Genomic DNA, 10105 nt, shown 5'->3' with positions numbered 1-10105 from the left:
ATATACTCATCCTTCCACTCCCCTCCACCCAAAGGACACAATTTTCCTACTAGGAACACCTTGCATTAGTGTGGTACATATGTTACAATTAAACCACTATTGATACATTACTATTGACTATAACCCATAGATTACATTAAGGTTGACTCTTCGAGTTGTACAGTTCTATGGGTTTTGACAAATGCATAAAGACATGTATCTCCCATTATGGTTTCATAGAGGATGGTTTCACTGACCTTAATATCCCCTGTGCTTCACTGGTTCACCTATTTATCCTTTCCCCACTTCCATCCCCCAAACCTCCTTACTGTATTTTGTTAAATAAATTAAGTGAGGCAGGATAACCTTCTAAGACCCTGGTATATTAACCAGGGTGGCTTTGCCTCTTGACACCTGTTTCATTAAGAAGGTCGGTGGCTCCTTTTATCTATATCTATCCTTCGGGGTAATATAGAGAGTCATCTTTCATGAAAGAAGGTGTGTAAAGTGCCCAGCATGAGGCAGGAGGCTTGGTGCAGGTGATCCCTCTTCCCCCCGCCTCTATTGCAGGCTAGTGGAGGCTCTGAAGTTGGAGACAAAGGTGAGGCAGGCCTAGGAACCCAGGTAATTGAATATTTTTTGTAATAATTCTTTAGCCTGCCTGCATCCTGAGGGGTTGAACAATGGGCTTTCTCTGTCCCCAGGCAGGGGAGGAATCTAGTGGGAAATTTAATTTTCCTTGTGAGTTTACAGGAGTCAGAGGCCAAGACTTTCATTAATCATCGTGAGAATCCTCCTCTGCCCAATCACTTGTGGGTGTCACCTATCCTGAACTATCTTCTTGGGGTCGGCCATTCAGAACAACCCAAATTAACCTCTCGCAATTGGTTCTGACCCTCCCTGACACCACCTGCTGAAGGCTGGCTCCCTCCAGCGGGGCCTCTCTGCCACCCCTATTCTGTTTTTATGTTGGAATAGCTCTTCTTTTATGCAGACTCTGCCCTCTATGGCAGGATCTCACAACGTAGATCTCTTTAAAGTTTCTCTTTAGCACAAGCTTTCATAAGGCAAATTGGAAATGATGGGATAGATTAATTAGGAAGCCTAGTATGCAATGTGGGGACAGATATTCATTCTAACTTGGAGCTTCCTCCATGAACATATGAAAAAAGTTGTTGCTTGCTACTCAAATACTTTGTTGAAGTGGCTTCGTGCTCAGTTTGTCTTAACAGTGGTGGATTGGTCAGAGTCCTGCAGGAAACGGATGGTGCATGCAATTATAATTTAGGAGAATTTAATGAAGAGGTATTTGCAAGGGCGTAGATAGGATGAAGGGCACTAACAAAGAGTAGCGAGGCACTGTAGGATCAAAATCATTGAGAAGACATTGCCTTTCCTGACAGGCAAAGGGTTAGTGGTGATGTGAAATTGGCAAGAACTATAGCTGTTGGAGAGGGCCTTCTCAAAAGGCAATGTGACCTTGGGTAGAAAAACAGAGACCATGTCTAATTATTGTCTAGTGTGGGGGGAGCCACGGAATAAACACAAAATTTCTTCCCTCTGACCTTCAGTTGTTTGCTGGTAACTCCATTTGTCAAATCCAACCAGAAGCCAGAGGGCAAATGAACCTGGGAAATGCGTTCCACAAAGGTCAGCCTGCTGGGGCCCAGAGCAGGTCAGAGAAGGGTGGACAAAAGCTGGAGAGGAGTAAGTGGAGCAGCACAAAGTAGATTATAAGCAGGATAAAGGTGATAAGAATGTGTGGGAGATCAGGTCTAATAAATGTGCCAGCAGTGAAAGGAAAACATGCAGTAGTCTTGTACAATAGCCAGGTGGAATCAAAATTTTCCATGTGCTCAGTGATGTTTGATTTTGCAGCTATATAATATAACTGTGAAAAAAAACTTACTAGGTGTCACCCTCCACCCCGGTGTTTTCTCCTACTTAATTATTTAAGGGAATATCAAGTTGTGGTATATTTTTTTTTCCTGGATTTTATTTTCCTTTTTTTTTTTTTAAAGGACAAAAAGAATGATATAAAAATAAACTTATTATTTTCTGCTACATGCTGTAAGATTATGATAAATATTTTCAGTTCAAATAAATAACTGGATTTTTCTACCTAAAAGCCACTGTGTATTAAAATATCCAAGGAAGAATAACTTGTGAATCTAAAATCTCGAGGCCCCACCTCTTTACCATCTCTTCCCCTATTACCAGGGCAACAACTATTTTTTAAATTGGGGTATCTCATTGTTGTTTTCTATTTCTCTAATGACTTATGATGTGGAGCATCGTTTCATATGCTTATTTGCCATCTGTGCATCTTCTTTGGTGAAGTGTCTATTAGAGTCGTTGCAACACTTTTAAATTGGGTTGTTTGTGTTCTTATTGTTGAGTAGCTTTGTTATGTTTTGAATGACAGTCCTTTATCAACTACGTCTTTTGTAAATACTTCTCCCAGTCTGTTGGCTTGTTTTTTCATTCTCTTGACAGTGTCCTTCACACCAAAAATGTTTAACTTTAATAAAGTCCAGCTTATAAATTCTTCCTTTCATGGATAATGCCATTGATGTATCTAAAAAGTCATCACCAAACTCAAGGTTATCTAGATTTCCTCCTATGTTATCTCATAGGAGTTTTATAGTTTTTCATTTTAAATTTAGGTCTATGAGCCATCTTGAGTTAATTTTTGTGAAGGGTATAAGGTCTGTCTGTAGATTCATTTTATTTTATTTTTTGCATTTGGATGTTCAATTGTTCTAGCACCATTTATTGAAAAGACCATCTTTGCTCCATTGTACTGTCTTTTCTCCTTTGTCAAAGATTAGTTACTTATATTTATGTGGGCTTATTTCTAGCCTCTCCATTCTGTTAAATTGATATATTTATCTATTCTGTCACCGATACCACACTGTCTTGATTACTGAAGTTTTATAATGTCATGAGGTCAGATAGTATCAGTCTTCCTTTAATATTGTGTTGGCTATTCTGTGTCTTTTCCCTCTATATGTAAACTTTAGAATCAGTTTGTTAATAGCTACAAAATAACTTCCTGGAATTTTGACTGTGATTTCATTAAATCTATAGAACAAGTTGAGAAGAACTGACATCATGACACTGCTGGGACTTCCTACCCGCCAAAACTAACACATCTCTTCATTTCTTTAGCTCTTTTGATTTGTTTGATCAGAGTTTGGAAGTTTTTCTCATATAGATCTTATACATATTTTATTAGATTTATATTTAAGTATTTTATTTTTTAGAGATGCTAATGTAAATGGCATTATTATTTAATTTTTAATTTTACTTGTTCATTGCTGACATAAAGGAAAGTGTTTGACTTTTTTGTATCAACCTTGTATCATGCCACCTTGTTAAAATTGCCTTTTGGTTCCAGGGTTTTTTTTTTTTTTCCTGTGAATTCTTTTGGATTTTCTTCATAGACAGTCATGTCACCTGTGAACTGGTTTGACTACTGCAGCTTTGAACATGCTTTGAAGACAGGAAGTGTGAAGCCTTCAGCTTTGTTCTTCTTTCTCATGATTATTTTGGATATTTGGCGTCCTTTGAGAGTCCATATTAATTTTAGGATATTCCTTTTTTTCCTGCAAAAATTATTGAACTTCTGATAGGGATTGCATTGAATCTGTAGATTAGTTTGGGTAGTATGGACATTTTAACAAAATTAAGTCTTCCAATTCATGAACATAGGACGTCTTTCCATTAATTTATGTCTTCTTTTATTTATTTCAGCAAGACAGTTTTATTTATTTATTTTTAATCATTGTAGCTTTTATTTCCTGGTGTAAGAGTTCATCTTCATTCTTTTTCATGTAGATATTGAATTTTTAAACTACTATTTGTAGTTAGTTATTTCCTTTTCTTATCTCATTACATTAGTTAGGACTTCCAGTACAATGCTGAAACAGAATGCTGAGAGGGGACTTTCTTGGCTTGTTCCTGATCTTAGTGAGAAAACTGCCAGTTTCTCACCATTAAGTATGTTAGCTGTAGAGTTTTTGAGGAAGTTCTATTCCTAATTCACTGAAAGATATTAAAAAATCATGAATGGGTGTTGGGTTTTGTCAAATGCTTTTTCTACATCTATTGTGTGTGTTTCCTTCTTTAGCTGGTTGATATGATGTATTGCACTAATTGTTTTTCTATTGCCAAACAGGGTTTGCATACTTAGAATAAATCTCACTTGGTTGTGATATATAATTCTTTTTATACATTGTTAGGTTTGATTTCTTAATATTTTGTTGAGGAATTTTGCATCTATGTTCATAACAGATATTGGTCTGTAGTTTTATTTTCCTATATCTTTGTTTTTTGCATTAAGGTAATGCCGACCTCATAAAATGAACTAGGAAGTAGTCCCTCTGCTTCTGTCTTCTGGAAGAGATTGTAGAGAATTGGTATTCCTTCCTAAATGCTTGCTAGAATCCACCAGTGAGCCTATCTAGGCCTGGTTCTTTCTGTTTTGAAAGGTTATAAATTATTGATTTAATTTCTTTAATAGATAAAGGGCTATTCCAATGGTCTATTTCTTCTTGTGTGAGTTTTGACAAATTGTGTCTTTCAACGAATTGATCCACTTCGTTTAGGTTATCAAATTTGTGGGCATAGAGTCATTAATAGTACTCCTTTATTATTATTTTAATGTTCATAGGATTTTTAGTAATGTCTTTCTTTCATTTCTGTTATTAGTGACTTATGTTCACTCCATTTTTTTTTGTTAGTTAGCCTGGCTAGGAGTTTGTGATTTTATGTATCTTTTCCAAGAACCAGTTTTTGGTTTTGTTGATTTTCTCTACTGATTTCCTGTTTTCTATTTCATTGATTTATGACTTAATATTATTATTTATTTATTCTTCTTATTTTGTGAAGGGGTGGCCTGCCCCTCCACACCTGTGGGTGTTTCTTGTTAGGTGGAACGAGAGACTTCAGAAAAGAAATAAGACACAGAGACAAAGTATAGAGAAAGAAAAGCGGGGGCCCAGGGGACCGGTGCTCAGCTTACAGAGGACCCACGCCGGCACCGGCCTCTGAGTTCCCTTAGTATTTATAGATAATTATCTTTACCATCTTAAAGATAAGGGAGTGGCAGGACAATAGGATCGTTTTTAGGGAGGAAATTAGCAGTAAGACATAAGAACAAGGATCTCTCTGTGACATGAATAAGTTTAAAGGAAAATCCTGTGCCTTGAGATAAACCTTTTAGCAACATTGTTTCATCCTATCACATGGGGATAAACCTTGGACAATACCTAGACAATACCTAGGAACCAAGACACACCCTGCACGCCCAAAATCCATTAAACCTTGAGTTACCACAGCACATGTCTCTTGCAAGGACAAGGTTGGGGGTAGGGTCACAGATTAACAGCATCTCAAATACAGAACAAAATGGAGTCTCTTACGTCTACTTCTTTCTATATAGACACAGTAACTGGCTGATCTCTTTCTTTTCCCCACATTTCCCCCTTTTCTTTTCAACAAAACCACCATTGTCATCATGACACCGAGATTACATACTTCACAAAGTAATAGAATATCACAAAGCAAGTGGAGGCAGGATGAGATCACAGGATGGTGTTAAAATTAAAATTTTTGGGCATGCATAGTCATGGATAACATCTTATCAGAAAACAGGGTTTGAGAGCAGACAACCTGTCTGACCAAAATTTATTAGGTGGGAATTTCCTCGTCCTAATAAGCCTGGGAGCGCTACAGGAGGCCGGGGCTTATTTCATCCCTTCGGCTTCAACCGTAAAAGGCGGCACGCCTCCAAGGGGGTCGTTTATAGGCCTACCCTCAGAGAGCATTCTCTTTCTCAGGGATGTTCCTTGCTGAGAAAAAGAATTCAGCGATATTTCTCCTATTTGCATAATGAAAGAGAAGAAATATGGCTCTGTTCCGTCCGGCTCACCGGCGGCCAGTTCAAGGTTGCCTCCCTTGTTCCCTGAACATTGCTGTTATCTTATTCTTTCTTCAAGATGCCCAGATTTCATATTGTTCAAACACACATGCTCCACAAACAATTTGTGCAGTTTAAGGCAATCATCACAGGGTCCTGAGGTGACATATATCCTCCTCAGTTTACAAAGAAGATGATAGAATTAGGAGATTAAAGTAAAGACAGACATAAGAAATTACAAAAGTATTAATTTTGGAGAACTAATAAATGTCCAGTGGGTATCCAAACAGGAAGCTGATTTTCTCCTGGTGAAACACAAGCAAAACCTCTTCCCCAGGTTATCACCTTCCCTATTTCCCATGTCTTATTTTTGTTGTCTTTCCACCAAATCAGTTTTCCTTCATGTGGACTGTTCTTTTTACCAGTAAGATGTTGTTCTGCAGAAGTAGTAGTCTGATTTCTATAAATGTTTAAAAAATTTAAAGTATAGAGTGCTAGATTAAGCTGCATCTGAGGAGTGGTACACTCCTTACTGTCTCCCCCTTTTTTTTGTTTAACTAACTGAGTTTCGAGTGTTCTATTAGTTCTTTCAACTATGGCCTGTCCTTGGGAATTATAAGGAATTCCTGTTGTATGTGTAATATTCCACTGATTTAAGAATTTTTGGAAAGGTTTACTACAATAACCTGGTCCATTGTCAGTTTTAATTTTTTCTGGAACTCCCATTACAGCAAAACAAGATAATAAATGTTTTTTAACATGGGAAGTACTTTCTCCTGTCAGGCATGTTGCCCATATGAAATGTGAATAAGTATCAACTATTACATGAATATATGATAATTTTCCTTGAATAATGGCCTTACACACAGGTCTGCTCTCAGAGACCTCACTTGCCCAATATGCAGCCTTTCCTATCTGATCAGTGCTTCCGAACCCTCCTGTTCTTTTTATCTCACTGTTTCCAACTTTAATATAAGGTAGGAGTAATAATTGAGCAATCCTGTCTCCTGGACTGGCACTCCAAGGAATTGAGGAACTAATAACCAATTGAATTTCACCTTTATAGTCTGAATCAACCACACCAGTATGAATTTGAACTCCTTTTAGATTTAAACTTGATCTTCCTAAAATTAGTCCTACAGTCCCCTCAGGCAATGGGCCATATACCCCTGTGGGGATTTTTCGAGGAGGCTCCCCTGGAAGCAGAGAGACGGCTTGTACGGTGCATAAATCTACTGCTGCACTGCTGCTTGTGGCGGGGGATAATTGCTGTATTGCGATAACTGGCTTATTCTCTGAGACACTTGTGACAGTGGGGGTTGTTGTTCCTGAAAACCCTGAGGAACAAAGGGCTGAATTTGGAATGCCCCAGTTTGTTGCGGGGCCTGAGGCTGGCCCCTCCTCTTGTTTCCCGACAGTGGTTGCCCATTTTTATCAAATTTAGAACGACATTGATCACCCCAATGTTTTCCCTTTTTACATCTTGGACATAGGCCAGGTGGCTCTTTATCTGTTCTTGTAGTAGCTTGAGTAGATACATTTTGTTTATTTGAGACTAGGCAATTCTTTTTTAGATGACCAATTTGACCACAATTATAACATCTTCCCCCAAATGTTCTAACCTGTCCTCCTAAAGCAACTCCTGTGATTGCTTGAGCCATAAGCATAGCTTTATGCATAGCTCCTCCAATTCCATCACAGGCTTTAACGTACTCTGAGATTACATGTGATCCTGCGGGAACCCTTCCTTTTAATGGCTTAATGGCTGATTGACAATCAGGATTGGCGTTTTCATATGCCATCAACTCCACTATGACCTTACGGGCATTCTCATCGGTAATTGACTTCTGAGCAGCATCTTGAAGTCTTGCTACAAAATCAGGGTAGGGCTCTTTAGAGCCTTGTCTTATTGTATTAAAGGAGGGGCAGGCGGTTCCTGGGTCTTGGATTTTCTCCCAGGCCCTAAGGCAGATAGCCCTAATTTGCTCAATGGCCTCATTTGGCATTATTACTTGTTGGTCAACAGTGCTCCAATTTTGACCTATTCCTAATAGTTGATCTGCATCTATGTCAATTGGAGGATTGGCAGTCCTATTTTTTCAGACCTGTACTTGTGCCCCATCAATCCACCAAGTCTTAAATTGTAAAAATTGAGAGGGTGAGAGTGAGGATTTTGCCAGAATCTCCCAATCATAAGGAATGAGTCTATGTCCATGAGCAATGGAATCTAATAATGTTCTCATGTAAGGAGAGTTGGGTCCATACTGTTTTACTTCTTCTTTCATTTCTTTTAGCATTTTTATAGAAAAAGACTTATATCTGGCTTCAGCTACGGGAAGCTCTCCCTCTTGGGCCCCTTCTCCAGGTGGTCTTGCTTCTAATATTACTGGGAATTGCCACGCCTCAATATCTCCTTGTTTTCTTGCCTCATCAATAATTTTATGTAACGCACTACCCTGTGTACTAGGCGGTGCTGTAGGATTAAGTCTCATGGTGGGCGGTTGAGGATATGGTGCCCTGCCCTGTGGCACTGGAAATGTTCCTGGCTGTCCATACGGATTTTCTGGGGGCTGCTGATACTGTAGTTCAGCTGGTGGCCAGTATTGATAGGCTACTGGCGGCTGGGTCTTATTTTCTACCGGCTGATATTGTGGACACTGTATTTGGATTGGCATTGCCATGACAGAGACTCTATCTTTTTCTATTTGATCTTCTTTTGGAGTTTGTACTTGTTTAACCTGCATTTGAGGTTGTAAAGTTACAGGCATCTGAGCTGCTGGAAGAGCAGTTGGCCATCGTGGTTTAGACTCTGATGGCTCTGCTAATTCTGGATTTTTTTCTTCTAATTTTAACCTTTCAGGATATACTACCTCCTGTAATTGATTATTGTCAACATTTTGCGTTGACCGAGCCATAGCCGGCTCTGATACACATTCACAGTGTGAACTTTCCTTTCCTTTCCGGGATTCTATCCCTGCCTCTTTTTCACAATCTACTGCACAGCTTTTAGGGACATCAGAAATTGGAACGCTATCTTCTTCTGTTTGAAATGGTTCTAAAGCTACTTTAATAATGATCCAATCATTCCATACTGTGAGCGGAATGTTTTTACCTTCCCTACTTGCTTGTTTTAATTCTTTGCCAATTTTTTCCCAATCTTTTAGATCTAAAGTTCCCTGTTCTGGAAACCATGGACAAAACTGCTCTATTGTTTGAAATAACGTAATTAGATTTTTGGTAGAGACTTTAACTCCCCCTCTCTTTAAGAGAATTTTAATAAAGCTGCGATAAGAGGCATATTTACTTTTAGTTTGCCCCATTGTTACCCTAGGTTCTTCCGAGCGCAGAAGCTTACCGCAAGGCTGACTGTAGACGTACTCGGGAGTCTCTCCTCGACTTGTCCTCAATGACCACGCTCCAGCGTACCTTCACCTTAGAGAAAAGCTTCCACGTTGGGCACCAGATGAAGGGGTGGCCTGCCCCTCCACACCTGTGGGTGTTTCTCGTTAGGTGGAACGAGAGACTTCAGAAAAGAAATAAGACACAGAGACAAAGTATAGAGAAAGAAAAGCGGGGGCCCAGGGGACCGGCGCTCAGCTTACAGAGGACCCACGCCGGCACCGGCCTCTGAGTTCCCTTAGTATTTATAGATAATTATCTTTACCATCTTAAAGATAAGGGAGTGGCAGGACAATAGGATCGTTTTTAGGGAGGAAATTAGCAGTAAGACATAAGAACAAGGATCTCTCTGTGACATGAATAAGTTTAAAGGAAAATCCTGTGCCTTGAGATAAACCTTTTAGCAACATTGTTTCATCCTATCACATGGGGATAAACCTTGGACAATACCTAGCTTTTCTAGGAACCAAGACACACCCTGCACGCCCAAAATCCATTAAACCTTGAGTCACCACAGCACATGTCTCTTGCAAGGACAAGGTTGGGGGTAGGGTCACAGATTAACAGCATCTCAAATACAGAACAAAATGGAGTCTCTTACGTCTACTTCTTTCTATATAGACACAGTAACTGGCTGATCTCTTTCTTTTCCCCACAATTTTGAATTTAATTTGGTTTTCTTTTTCTAGTTTTCTGCCTCTTAATTTTAAGTGTACATTACATTATTGTGAATTGTATGCATATTTTTGTAAACAGATTTCTAGAACGTTTTCATCTTGTATGACTGAAACTCTATACTAATTG

General features: G+C 39.0%; 1 pseudogene; it reads right to left on the bottom strand.

The window, feature by feature from the left end:
• Positions 1-7134: 7134 nt before the first annotated feature.
• LOC126947573 (endogenous retrovirus group K member 113 Gag polyprotein-like) lies at positions 7135-9223 on the bottom strand (annotated as a pseudogene).
• Positions 9224-10105: the final 882 nt, after the last annotated feature.

Source organism: Macaca thibetana, chromosome 2 (assembly GCF_024542745.1).
Source record: "Macaca thibetana thibetana isolate TM-01 chromosome 2, ASM2454274v1, whole genome shotgun sequence".
Taxonomy (NCBI): Eukaryota; Metazoa; Chordata; class Mammalia; order Primates; family Cercopithecidae; genus Macaca; species Macaca thibetana.
This window is presented reverse-complemented; position numbering and strand designations above follow the sequence as displayed.